The sequence below is a fragment of the Muntiacus reevesi genome, chromosome 5 (genome assembly GCF_963930625.1).
Source record: "Muntiacus reevesi chromosome 5, mMunRee1.1, whole genome shotgun sequence".
Taxonomy (NCBI): Eukaryota; Metazoa; Chordata; class Mammalia; order Artiodactyla; family Cervidae; genus Muntiacus; species Muntiacus reevesi.
Window position 1 is genome coordinate 12520065 of NC_089253.1, and position 14472 is coordinate 12534536.

A 14472-nucleotide genomic window follows, 5' to 3' on the forward strand; every position below is an offset into this window, starting at 1 on the left:
ACAAAATCATTCTTTGTCAGATTAAAGAGGGGATGCAGTCCACCTGTAGAATAGTCTTACCTTAAAGTTGACCTCTAAATCAATCAGGCCTCTAGAGCTAACTTTTTTTTTTCAAATTTACTAATGCACTTTAAAATAATAATAAATTGAATCATTTCTTAACATGAGTAAAAATGATATTTTCCAAAACAAAAAGGAATTAGCAAGAATACTTTGTTTACATTTTTGCAAATTTCCTTTTTTCTTCCAGTATTATTAAGATATAACTGACATTCAGCCCTGTATAGGTTTAATGGACACAGCGTAATGATTTGATTTACATTCACCATGAAGTGATTATCATCATAAGTTTCATGAATATCCATCATTGCATATAAATATAACATTAAAGAAAAAGAAAAAGAATTTTTCTCTTGTGATGAGAACTCTTAGGATTTACTCTCTTCTAGCTAACTTTGGTTTATTAGAAAGAGAGGAGAGAGGATGACAAATTATACTCCAAGGAAGCAAAGAGATGAATTCAGAGTGTTGGACAACTGACTTGGCTTCTATACCAAGTCAAGAGCATGAAAAAATAATATGAATTAAAATCAGAACCAATGTAATGTATGAGCCCTATTTTGATTCAGAGAGTCTGTGGATTAGTTGGCTACGACTGTCATAACAAAATATTACAGACTGGCTAGCTTAAACAACAGAAATTTATTTTCTCACAGTTCTGGCAGTTGGAGGCCCAAGATCCAGGTACCAGCGGTTAATTTCCTACGCCACCTCTCCCCCTGGCTGGCCATGGCCACCTTGTTCCTGCCTCTTCACATGGCGGTCCCTTGGCACACACGTGGCTCTGGTTTCTCTCCGTATGTTTTAATCTTCTTTCCTCTTCTTCTTCTCCTTATCTCCCTCCTCCTCCTTCTAATTTATCTTATTGATACATGGTTGTTTTATAGTGCAGTGTTAATTTCTGCCATACAGCAAAGTGATTCAGATATACATATACGTGTTCTTTTTCATATTCTTTTCCATCAATCTCTTTTCTTCTTTTTAGGACTTCAGTCAGGTTGAAATAGGGCCCACCCTCAAGACCTTATTTTAACTCAGTTACCTCCCCAATTACAGTCACATTCTGAGGTATATCAGAGCATAAGGATTCAACATATACAGGTTTTTTTTTTTTTTTTTTTTTTTTTTTTTTGAGGGGAATACAATTGAGCCTGTAACAGCCTAATTTAAAAAAGGCATTTTTGAGATGCAGGGGATATTTTGTTATGGACCGATATCAAGGGAGTATCATTATTTTTTCTAGGTGCCTTAATAGTAATGTGGTGTTAAAAAATGGGTAGTGTAGAGATGGATTCTGAAATATACAGAAGTGAAATGATATGATGTGGAATCGGTTTTAGAATACTTCAAGAAAAAATAGAAAGCAAGAATAGGCCAAAGTGTTGATACTTATTGAATCTGGGTGATTGGGTGTCAGGGACTTACTTTTGAGTATGTTTGAAAATTGTATAATCATAATTTTAAGTATTTGGGTCAACAGAAGCAAAGAGAGTTTAATGGCCATGGGGTTGTTGGTTATGACTGTCTTCAACACATTTACCACTTGGGTTGTACTTCTCTAGGCTGGCTGGCTTCTTCATGTGGTGATCTTGGGATTCTCTGTTGCCTGTCTCTACTAGTTCCTCTGTTTCTGGAAAACAGCTTGGTGAAGGACATCCTACATGAGCTTCTTAAGAAGAGGTTCGTTGGAATGTGAATTTCTGAGATCTTAAATACCTGAAAAGTCTTTGTTCTGTTCTCATACTTGATCAATAGTTTGGGTTCTTAGATTTCATTCTAAGTTGGAAATAATTTTCCTTCAGAATTTTTAAGTTATTGCTCCATCGTCATCTTGTTTTATTGATGCTGTTGAGAATTACTATACTGATTTCATTGTTCTGTCTTTTTTTCTGTTTTTCTCTTTCTCGGAAATTTCTCTTGTTCAGATATTGAACCCCTGTGTTGGTTCTCTGAAATATTGGTTCTCTGGAATATTGTTACAAATATTCTCCCTCCTTTTTTCCATATTTTTGTTTTTGTGTGTTTACTGTGGTCTGTATCTTCATTAGAGGCTTTCCCAATATGTCACTGTGAATGTGATCTTTGGCTGTGTTGCTTCTGATTAAGGGCAGGGCAGGGGAATTAAAAAAGAGCTCTCAAGACCTTGACATTATGGTTAATGAATAAATGAAAGAAACCACTCACAAAGTACCACATGGTATATGGTTTCATTTTAACGAAATGTCCAGAATAAGCAAATTCACAGAGACAGAAAATAGATCAGTAGTTGCCTGGGGCTGGAGAATGGGGTGAATGTTAATAGGCATAGCATTTACGTTGGGGTGATGAAAATATTCTGAAATTGATTGTGATGATGGTTGTACAACTTTGTATATACTAAACACCACCGAATTGTACACTTCAAAAAACTGAATTGATCAGGATGGGCATACACATGTGCACCCATGGCTGATTGATGTCAATGTATGGCAAAAACCACCACATTATTGTAAAGTAATTAGCTTCCAATTAAAATAAATAAATTAATTTTAAAAATGGAATTGAGTTACATCTTAATAAAGCTTAATATTATAGCTTAATAAACCATCCCAGTGGTGATGGTTATACTACTAAACACCATTTAACTGTACACTTTTTAAAAGGGTGAACTGAGTTGTGAGTTATATCTTAATAAAACTGTCCAAAAAAAAGGCTGTCAGGAAACTGAATATGAGATGGAGATCATTAACTCTGAGCCTCCCTGTAGCTTGATCTGGGAGGGCTCTCTGGAGCATCTGGGAGGTCTCCTGGGAGCCTCTGGAGCGGCATCTTCTGGTTTTCCTTCTGCTCTGGTCACTCGGAGGAGTCTTTCATCCTCTTGCAGAGCGTGGGCCACCTGACAACATTATGGCAGTCAGCGGGAGAGAGCGTATGAAAGCCTCTCCTCTTACACTTCACCTTCAGCAGATACAGCGCCCTGACGTTTTCTGTTCCTGTTCAGTTGTGTTGCGCCAGAGACACTCCTGCTTTTTACTATGGAAAATTTCAAAGATTGTCAGAAGTGGAGAGAATAGTGCAGTAAACCTCCATGTTCCCACTATCCAGATTCACAAATGATCCATTCATGATTACTTTCCTTTCATCTCTGTCCCCCACCCCCTTCCTTAGACTATTTTACCGCAAATACTAGACATTTCTATTCTATGCTTTCTAGAGACGGTACTGTGCTATGCTTAGTTGCTCAGTCGTGTCTGATTCTTTGCGACTCCATGGACCGTAGCCCGCCAGGCTCCTCTGTCCATGGGGATTCTCCAGGCAAGAATACTGGAGTGGGTGGCTGGGCCCTTCTCCTGGGGATCTTCTCAACCCAGGGATCAAACCCAGCTCTCCTGCATTGCAGGCGGATTCTTTACCATCTGAGCCACCAGGGAAGCCCTCTGTTCTGTTCAGTTCAGTTGCTCAGTTGTGTCCAACCCTTTGTAACCCCATGGACTGCAGCATGCCGGGCCTCCCTGTCCATCACCAACCCCTGGAGCTTGCTCAAACTCATGTCCATCGAGTCAGTGATGCCATCCAACCATCTCATCCTCTGTCACCCCCTTCTCCTCCCACCTTCAATCTTTCCCAGCAAAGACCCAGCATCAGGGTCTTTTCCAATGGGTCAGCTCTTCGCATCAGGTGGCCAAAGTATTGGAGTTTCAGCAGCAACATCAGTCCTTCCAATGAATATTCAGGACTGATTTCCTTTAAGATTGACTGGTTGGATCCCCTTGCAGTCCAAGGGACTCTCAAGAGTCTTCTCCAACACCACAGTTCAAAAGCATCAATTCTTTGGTGCTCAGCCTTCTTTATGGTCCAACTCTCACATCCAAACATGACCACTGGGAAAAATCATCACTTTGACTAGATGGACCTTTGTTGGCAAAGTAATGTCTCTGCTTTTTATTATGCTGTCTAGGTTGGTCATAGCTTTTCTTCCAAGGAGCAAGCGTCTTTTTATTTTATGGCTGCAGTCACCATCTGCAGTGATTTTGGAACTCCAAAAAATAAAGTCTGTCTCCATTTTCATTGTTTTCCATTTATTTGCCATGAAGTGATGGGACCGGATGCCAAGATCTTAGTTTTCTGAATGTTGAGTTTTAAGCCAACTTTTTCACTCTTCTCTTTCACTTTCATCAAGAGGCTCTTTAGTTCTTCTTTGCTTTCTGCCATGAGAGTGGTGTCAGCTGCATATCTGAGGTTATTGATATCTCTCCCAGCAATCTTGATTCCAGCTTGTGCTTCATCCAGCCTGGCATTTCTCATGATGGACTCTGCATATAAGTTAAATAAGCAGGGTGACAATATACAGCCTTGTCATACTCCTTTCCCAATTCGGAACCAGTCTGTTGTCCCATGTCCAGTTCTAACTGTTGCTTCTTGACCTGCATACATGTTTCTCAGGAGGCAGGTCAGATGGTCTGATATTCCCATCTCTTGAAGAATTTTCCACAGGTTGTTGTGATCCACACAGTCAAAGGCTTTGGCATAGTCAGTAAAGCAGAAGTAGATGTTTTTCTGGAATTTTCTTTCTTTTTCGATGATCCAACAGATGTTGGCAATTTGATCTCTGGTTCCTATGCCTTTCCTAAATTCAGCTTGAACATCTGGAAGTTCATGGTTCATGTACTGTTGAAGCCTGTCTTGGAGAATTTTGAGCATTACTTTGATAGCATGTGAGATGAATGCAATTGTGCGGTGGTTTGAACATTCTTTAGTATTGCCTTTCCTAGGGATTGGAATGAACACTGACCTTTTCCAGTCCTGTGGCCACTGCTGAGTTTTCCAAATTTGCTGGCATATTGAGTGCAGCACTTTCACAGCATCATCTTTTAGGATTTGAAATAGCTCAACTGGAATTCCATCACCTCCACTACCTTTGTTTGTAGTGAAGATTCCTAAGGCCCACTTGACTTTGCATTCCAGGATGTCTGGCTCTAGGTGAGTGATCACACCATCTGGTTATTTGGGTCATGAAGATCTTTTCTGTATAGTTCTTCTGTATATTCTTGCCACCTCTTCTTAATATCTTCTGCTTCTGTTAGGTCCATACCATTTCTGTCCTTTATTGAGCCCATCTTTGCATGAACTGTTCCCTTGGTATCTCTAATTTTCTTGAAGTGATCTCTAGTCTTTCTCATTCTATTGTTTTCCTCTATTTCTTTGCATTGATCACTGAGGAAGGCCTTCTTATCTCTCCGTGCAATTCTTTGGAACCCTGCATTCAAATGGGTATATCTTTCCTTTTCTCCTTTGCCTTTCACTTCTCTTCTTTTCTCAGCTATTTGTAAGGCCTCCTCAGACAGCCATTTTGCCTTTTTGCAGTTCTTTTTCTTGGAGAGAAAGAGGAAACAAAGCATCCTGAATTCTGTCAGTAAGGGGGTTGTCTAGGGCTCTAACACCTTTTCAAACTGCTTTTACTGTGGTCCTTACTTTAGCATTCTGTTCCCCTGGCTCTAGGTCCCCTGGAGGAGGGCATGGCAACCCACTCCAGTATCCTTGCCTGGAGAATTCCATGGGCAGAGGAGCCTGGCAGGCGTCAGTCCTTGGGGTCGCAGAGTCAGACATGACTGAGCGACTAAATACTTTCTTTTCAGGAGCATCCAATACGGCTAGTCTTGGGCCTGGTAAGGATTCTGTGGTTTAAATCAGTCGAATTCTCAGCTTTCCTTGCTTCTGATTTAAGATTCAGATTTCTTAAGTCTGCTATGTCTGTTACTACTTATTCATTGTATCCCAAGCTTCCCAAATTTGACATCATCATCTTCTCTCCACGTTCCCTCTCCTGAACTCTTTTTCTGGCTGTGGTAGGTCTTCATTGCTGTGCGCATGCTTTTTCTACTTGTGACACCTGGAGGCTTCTCTAGTTGTAGCTTAGTTGCCCCATAGCGTATGGGATCTTTGTTCCCTGACCAGGTATCAAAACCACATCCCCTGCAATGGAAGGTGAATTCTTAACCACTGGGCCACCAGAGAAGTCCCCTGCATTCTTTTGTTATTAAGAAAAAAGCAGGAGTTGGTGAAGGTAGAGGCATCTGTTCAGTATGCCAGCCAGTCAGAAAGATGAATTGCTTTTTTTTTTTCCCCCTTTTTTGCTCTGTCCAACCCTATTCTACTCAAACTGGAACCCTCTTTTATTTATTTATAGATGATCGATCTATTTGCCTGGAAAACCCCTTTCCAATTTTCCAAGAACGAAGAGGAATAGCCTTGTTTTAACACGCCTCTCTTCCAACCTTAAGGCCAGGCAAAGTTACGGAGTCCCTGCATTATGCCTTGCTGGCATTTTGTCCTCACCTCTTATTCTGGCATTGTTTGCCTGCGCTCCAAGCGCCGCATTGCTATGTTTTCATCTTCCATGCTGGCCTGGGAAGTAGGACCTGAGACTCGGACTAGATCGTGTTTTCCTCTGTACCGTGAGCACAATGTCTGGTTCCCAGGAAACACGTGTTAAGCCCCAGCCTGGGTCATGGAGCACTGTGCTTCCAGGGTGGGGACAGGGAGTGGACAATGACCCTTTCCTTCTTGCCTCTTACAGGCGTGACTGTTTGCTAAATATTAAGGAGTAGAACATGCTGTTGGCTTGTCGTTATGCAATGTGGCTCCCTTTGCTTTCAAGTCTGGTGTTTTTTAGCCAGCCAGTAAGTCAGAGAGGGTGGGAGGGCCGCTCTAAGGGCGTAAACATCCTACCAAAGAAGGAAGGGACTCACTCACAGATGCTGCGTTTCCCTCACTTGAGAATAAGATTTGTAGTCTCCACCCCCCACACCCCCCCCCCAACTAGGGAAGGGAGGCAGTTCATCCTGTCTTGATAGCTATTCACTCAGCTCTGCAAGGTCTTCATTGTCTTTTCCTTTGGACGTGATGCCAGGAGGATTTTTTAAATTGATGATTGTTATTTAAAAAAAAAAATCTGGTTTTAGGATATTATTTCTGAGAGGTCCTGTTAAAAATGCAAATATATAACTTTGAAAGGATTTAACGTGTTGTTTCTTTATATATGTGTGTGTATATATATATATATATATATATATATATATATATATATACACGTTTGGCTGTGCCAGGCCTTAGTTGTGGCACATGGGATCTTCCCTCCTCGTTGCAACATTCGGGGTCTTTAGTTGCAGCAAGTAAACCCTTAGTTGCAGCTTGAGTTATCTAGTTCCCTGACCAGGGATCTAACCTACACCCCCTGCTTGGGAACTCAGAGTCTTAGCTACTATACCACCAGAGAAGTCCCTGACTTCTTGTTTCTTGAAGTGTGATCCTCAAGAAGCTATAAATATCATCCTGGGGTGGGGGGAAGGAAATCAAGGACTAGTGGCCAAACAAATGTGGGATGCTAGATTAAACAAAGTTAAATAGGGTCTCTTCAAGACCTGTCAGCATCTCGCTGCTGTGCCTGTGACTCTCCCAGAGGGGTGTGTAGTAGCAACGTTTCCTGAGTTTATTTTACGTTTTATCTGTGGATCAGGAGCACTTCAGTAATGTGTTTTGTGGAACAAGAGTAATTCTGGAAACAGCCCCTCAGCTTAAGTTTATCCTTTGAGGTCCCCCGGACATGCCACTTCATCTAAGCTGCCCCTGGAGATTTGCAAACTTTTCCTTCCGTGAATTGCCTGACTTGCCTTTTTCTCATTGTCTCCCTGCCTCTTCTCTACCCACTGTGGTGGTGGTGGTTTAGTTGCCACATCGTGTCTGACTCTTAGGTAGTGTTGCAACCCCATGGACTATAGCCCTCCAGGCTCCTCTGTTCATGGGATTCTCCAGGAAAGAATACTGGAGTGGGTTGCCATTTCCTTCTTCAGGGGATCTTCCTGACCCTGGAATCGAACCTGGGTCTCCTGCATTGCAGGCAGATTCCTTACCGACTGAGCTACAGGTGAAGCCCTCTCTACCCACTCCCTGCTTGTCCATATTGTATCACTTTCACTGCATCTGGGACATCCTTGTCTTGCCCAGAGGTACTCAGGACATACTTGCAGTACTGTATTGGTGCTTTGCTGAGTCAGCCTCAGAGTTCAAAGGGCACTGGTAGGAGTGGGAGCCCAAGAGAGGGCCGGGGCTTGGGACCCTCACTGCTCAGGGATAGGGATCGGGGAGAGGGCTCAGGGGAGATACAGGACCAGTGTAGGAGCCTGGGCACGGAGGACAGAAAAAGAGCAAAATCTGGACAGGCTAAGACTATAAACCAAATGTACTGAAGGCCAGTTCTGTGCCTGACACCCTGTGATAGACTCTGTTTGTTGTTATGTTTGTTTCTGTTTTGTTTTTTTTAAACATGTCTTTTTTTGTTTGGCTGCATCAGGTGTTAGCTGGTGCATGCGGGCTGTTTGTTGCGTTATGCGCGATCTTTCAGTGCGGCTCGCAGACTGTTCCGCTCTGGTCTGGGCTTAGTTTCTCCTAGGCAGGTGGGATCTTAGTTCCCTGACCAGGGATTGAACCCGTGTCCTGGATGTGAGGGCGACTTGGTTGCGACATCTGTCACCCCATTGATCGCCAGGGTTGATTCGGCTGAGCTGGCTGGCTAGGCGGGTGTCCCCTTCCTCCCTCACCGCTCCATGTGCGTCCCTCCCAAAGCTGCGTGCTCGGTGGAAGAGGACGACCATCCCCTATAGAGGAGGACTGGTCTTCCGTCAAGGGTATACGAGTAGCTGAACCCATGTCCTCTGCCTTGGAAGGTGGATTCTTAAGCCCTGGTTCACCAGGGAAGTCCCCTAACCATTTAAACTTAATCCTGACCTTTCAAATAGGTGATATTCTTCCCATTTCCTCGATGAAGAAATGGAGCATCAGCAAGGTGAAGCAGACATCAGTGTTTGTGCTGAGGATACAGAGATGAATAAAGCCCGGTCCTTTCCCCCCAGTGAACCCTTGTTTTATGGAATAGGTGGTGCTATAAATAAATAATTATAAACAGTGCGGTGACTACAGTGATTAGCTGTGGTCAGGGTCACATGGGAGAACCTAATGTGTGTATGTGGGGAAGGGGTGGGAGTTGACAAATCCAGAAGGGCTTCCAGGAGAGTGATGCCAGAGCCAGGTGGGCTGAGAGGGTGAGGACAGCAGGGACCGACAAAGCAAAAGCAAGGGGGTGAGGAATATCCCAGGAAATTCATTGCCGCTGGAGTATGGCTTGTGAGGTAGGTGAGCAGTGAGGCTGAGGAGCTGTAAGCAGGTTGAAGAGTTTCAGATATGATTTTTGAAAACCATGGAAGCCGCTGGAGGGTTTTTAGCAGAAGAGCAAGCACGTTGTGGACACATAGCCAGGTAGTAGTAGGTGGTAGGTAGTATTATTCCCATTGTCTGTGAGGGAAGCCAGGCTCAGAAAGAGACTTGCCCAAGCTCACTCAGCTTATCAGAGGTGAAGCAGAGCCACAATTTCCACTCAAACCCAATCTGGGATCTTTCCATGACTAAGCTGCCTCTCAAAGTAACAATGGCCAATCATCACACTGAAATTCCTACCGAAAAGTACTCTCACTCTGATATTGGAATCAGAGAATAGTGTTAAGACTTAATATGATAAAAAAAGTTTGAGTCCTTTTTTTTTCTCTCTACTTACTTATTTTTAAAGAAACACTGGATAAAGTAAGGAGATAAAGTATGCTTTATAATAAAACCCATTTTACTTCTGATAAAAGTTCTTATAAAAACTTTATAAAGTTCGTATAAAAGAACTGCTAAAAGTTTTCCAGAAATTTTAGCTTCTAATATATTTAAAATTTTCACTTCTAATACATTTAGTCTTATGATGGATGAAGATAGTGAAAATTTATCAGTGTAAAATGTCATTATTTATTTATTTTTCCTTTTTATTTTTTGTTATTCAACTTTTTATTTTATATTTGAGTATAGCGGATTAATAATGTGATAATTTCGGGTGCATAGCAAAGTGACCCCGTCAGTTCAGTTCAGTTCAGTTGCCCAGTGGGTCCAACTCTTTGCAACCCCATGGACTGCAGCACACCAGGCCTGCCTGTCCATCACCAACTCCCAAAGCTTACTCAAACTCATGTCCATTGAGTTGGTGATGCCATCCAACCATCTCATCCTCTGTTGTACCCTTCTCCTCCTGCCTTCAATCTTTTCTAGCATCAGGGTCTTTTCTAGTGAGTCAGTTTTTTTAATCAGTTGGCCGAAGTGTTGGAGTTTCAGCTTCAGCATTAGTCCAATGAATATTCAGGACTGATTTCCTTTAGGATGGACTGGTTGACTCTCCTTGCAATCCAAGGGACTCTCAAGAGTCTTCTCCAACACCACAGCTCAAAAGCATCAATTCTTCGGTGCTCAGCTTTCTTTATAGTACAACTCTCACATCCGTACATGACCACTGGAAAAACCATAGCTTTGACTAGGCGGACCTTTGTTGGCAAAGTAATGTCTCACACATATATATGTATTGCATTTTTTTTTGAGCATAAGCCCACCTGTTTTCCTTGGTTGACCCTTATAGTAAACCTTTTCCGATCAGAAAAAAAAAGGCTTAATGTGATCAAGAGCTATATTTACGTGGTACTGGTACTTAAATGGCAACCCACTTCAGTATTCTTGCCTGGAGAATCCCATGGACAGAGTAGCCTGGTGGGCTACAGTCCATGGGGTCGCAAAGAGTCGGACACGACTGAGCGACTTTACTCACTCACTCACTCAGTACTTAGTGCTATAAAGGTTCAGAGAAGGCTCACTCAGTACTTAGTGCTATAAAGGTTCAGAGAAGGAGGGAGCAGGGAGGATATCATGGGGAGACAGCATCTGTGTTTCCCTGAAGGAAGAGGTAAACTAGAACAGATAATGTGAAATCAGGTGAGAGAACGATGGGGCTGAAGGGGGTGGGGTTGTGCCTCCACATGGCAGAGCAGGAGTGGGCGTGGGGAACTGATGACAGGAGGGCATGTCCTGGCACAGCCATAGCCACTCCCTTCCAAAGATCGCTATGTAAAGAGGAAAGAAGTAACGATCATATAACTTGATTTCCATCTTCACTTTTGCTAAACATAAATATACAACTGACATTCTTAAAATATTTTTAACTGCCTTATTGCAGTCTCTAGAGAGTTTATTTCCTGACCTGTTCCCCCTTACTCTTCATAGTGATGTATCTCAATGTCCCCATCCCCTCCTCAAAGCCACTCTGTACATAAAAGAACAACAATGAAGATTCTACTGCGGTAGGACCATAGCCAGATGTACACACATAAATGACATTTGTGTGAAAATGCAATCAGAGGATTCTGTATGATGAACAGAGCTTGCTTATATAGAAGGGGGTGTGTGTTTGTGTTAATTCTTCCAAGTTAAGATTCCTTCTAAAACTGTTCTGATGATATTCAGAGCCTGGAGTTGGAATCTTTTGCAAATGCTACTCATATTATTATATTACCGACGATGGTGTGTGGAAAAAAGGATGTATATGTGACTAAAACAGACCCGGGAAAGTATTCTATCTCCCTTCCTATCAATTCTTTTACCTTGGGCACATTATGAACTGTCTTAAGATCAAGTCTTATGGATCTTTGATCTTATAATTATGCCCCTTCTCTCTGCCATCGTGAAATTTACCCATCACTGGATAATTTTCAGTAGCAAATAAATATGCTGTAAGGGGACAGCAGAGGATGAGATGGTTGGATGGCATCACTGACTCAATGGACATGAGTTTGAGTAAACTCTGGGAGTTGGTGATGGACAGGGAGGCCTGGCATGCTGCAGTCCATGGGGTCGCAAAGAGCTGGACACACCTGAGTGACTGAACTGAAATGAATATTTCTTACCTAAAAACAGCCCTCCCCCCGCAAATTAGAAATGTTTTCTAGTTTTGTTTCTCAAATGTTACAAAATAAATTCATTAATTTAAAACTGTTGATTTTTATTCCCCTCTTGAGCTATCCTCTAGTTTCTGCATTCCCTTTCTCAATAAAACTTAAAAATTGTCTCTTGTTTTGGCTTTGACTGCTTCCCCTCCCTCTCATCTCATCATTCCACAGGGACTATTCTTGTCTGTGTCATCCAGTGACCTTCATTGTGCCAAGCTGAAGGCCACTGCTTTGTTTATGGTCTTAGTTATTCTCTCAGCAGCACATGACAAGGCTGATCTCTCTTTGACACTCCACTTTCCTGGGTCTCCATACTTCCCTGGACTCTCTTCAAGTCTCCTTCTCTTGGGACTTGCCTGTGGTCCAGGGGCTAGGACTCTGCTCCCAGTGCAGGGGGCCTGGGTTCGATCCCTGGTCAGGGAACTAGATCCCACGTGCTGCAATTAAGAGTTTCCATGCATGCCTCTACGAAAGATCTAAGATCCCATGTGCCACAACTGAGACCCATTGAAGCCAAATAAGTAAATATTTTTAAAAACCAAACTCTTAAAAAGAAAATCTCTGTCTTCAACATCTAAATGATAACGTGCCTCATGTTCTGAAATGGCCTCTTCTCTATTTATTCACCCTCTGCAGATGTCCTGTTTTAATCTGATGGCTTGCCATAACATCTGTTGGCTAATGACCCTCAAATCTGTAACTTCATCCTCATACTTTCTCTGGAACTCTAGATTCATATCCAGATAGATGTCTAGGCAATGTTGCAAATTTAATGTGACTGAAAGACAACTCTGGATGTGGTCTAAACTTGTTCTTTCAGTCTTCCCCACCTCAGTTAGTGCTGCTAGTATTCCTTCCAAGTGCTCATGCCAAAATATCTAGGCCTTACTTTTTTTTTTTACTGAGAAAATAATTTATTTAATTGTAAATCAGAAATTGTAGTTTTTTAACATTGAACTATTAATAAGATTTTTGAGTTTGTCCATTTGGATTTTAAATTTAAGTAAATTAAAAAAAAATCAAGATCCCTTTGAAAGGAAACATCATTTCTTTTCTCTGATCTTTGAGGATATGTCATTTCTTTGCTTTCAGACTTAAACCATGAACCCTACCTACTCCAGAATGGATCCCCCAAAACTTGAATTATAGAGAAGCAAGAGTCCTAACTGACCTTTGATCACCTTTTTCTTTTACAAGCCCACTTCTTCAGGATTTTTGTTGGTTTTCTTTTGTTTTACTGGGTTGTGAAAAATTTTGGCAAGAACCGAATAGTAGGAGGCACAAAGAAACAGTAGAGCAAATGGAGGTTTCATTTTATCAAAGAAGCTCACAGTGCTGAGCATCAAGCCAGTGCAGTGGCTCTTCAAGTCAATTGCTTGAAAATGGAAAGCAATGATGTAAACTGGAACATAAGCAAAATATAAACATGCCTGCATATGTAAATGTTGCCCCCTAATCTCCTTTACATTGACTTACTTAGCTTTAAATAATATATAAGATTTCATAGCTTCTTTTAGAGAAAGGAATTGAACGATGTTCAGTCACAAGGACTGGATCTTCCATTGCCGTCCCCTCTACTTTTGATATAAAATCAATTGCCCATTTTATTAAACACGTCTGGTTGTTATACTTCAGTAGTGCAAGGGACAAGGGGAAATGAGAGGTTCCTTGATGTCAGCCCTCCAGATTGGGGCTTGCTGGGCTGAGGGTTAGAGCAGGTGGTAGCAGAACTCGGTGATGACTGACTGTCATGAAGTCCAGGTCTGGGAGATGTAACCCCTTGCAAGCCTCTTCAATCCCCTGCAGGTCTTTGTCTCCTCTGACACCATCCCCTTCCTCTGGCCAAGGATCTGAAGACTCAAGTTCCAGAGTCTGGCATACTGAATAGGACTTGGCCAAAACAAGAAGCATCTTCTAAGACAACACTGCTCTGGCTGTCGTAATGGTTGAGGAGACTGGGGACCACCCACACTGCCTCCCATTCAGTGCCTGGATCCACGCCATATTTATGTGGCACCCACGTGCCCTGTGCCCCTCAAAGGAGGCACTGCCCCACGGTGATCAGCTCCCTCTCTTTCTACCCTCTGTTTGCTTATTTCATGTCAACTCATAACAACTCATTGCCAACTTACTCCGAGGCTTTGTTCTCACTTTATGCAGAGCACCCACTGGCTCTTTCAGATTGCCTGTGACTCCCAACATCTCCATTGTATCCACTGGGAATCTTGACTAGTCTTGGCACAGAAGCCAAACAATGTCCTGAGAAGGAAAGGACATTGACTAAACCATTTGAGGAGCACCAAGGTGGACTGTGGCCTACTAAGAGTTCTCCTGCTGCAAAAGCAACTCTTGTGTTGCTTCAGACCCAGCAGAGATAGGAAGACACTGCAATCAAGAGGACAGCCCCTCACAATAATCGTATCTTGTTGTCAAACACTTCCCTTTGCATACTTCTCTCCCATATGTCAGCTGGCACACAGAGTGTTTCTGGCTTTTTCTTTGTCTATGGCAATTTTTTTTTTTTTGAATCAACTGATAGTGTATCCTCTCCCTGCCTCCCCAACCCAGAATAGAT

At 42.4% G+C, this 14472-nt stretch overlaps 1 protein-coding gene across 2 annotated transcripts in view; it reads left to right on the forward strand.

Annotated features, from left to right (window-relative positions):
- The window catches only part of RAB30 (RAB30, member RAS oncogene family), a 101481-nt gene that overhangs the window by 37933 nt on the left and 49076 nt on the right, over positions 1 to 14472 (forward strand). The gene's annotated exons all lie outside the window — the stretch shown is intronic.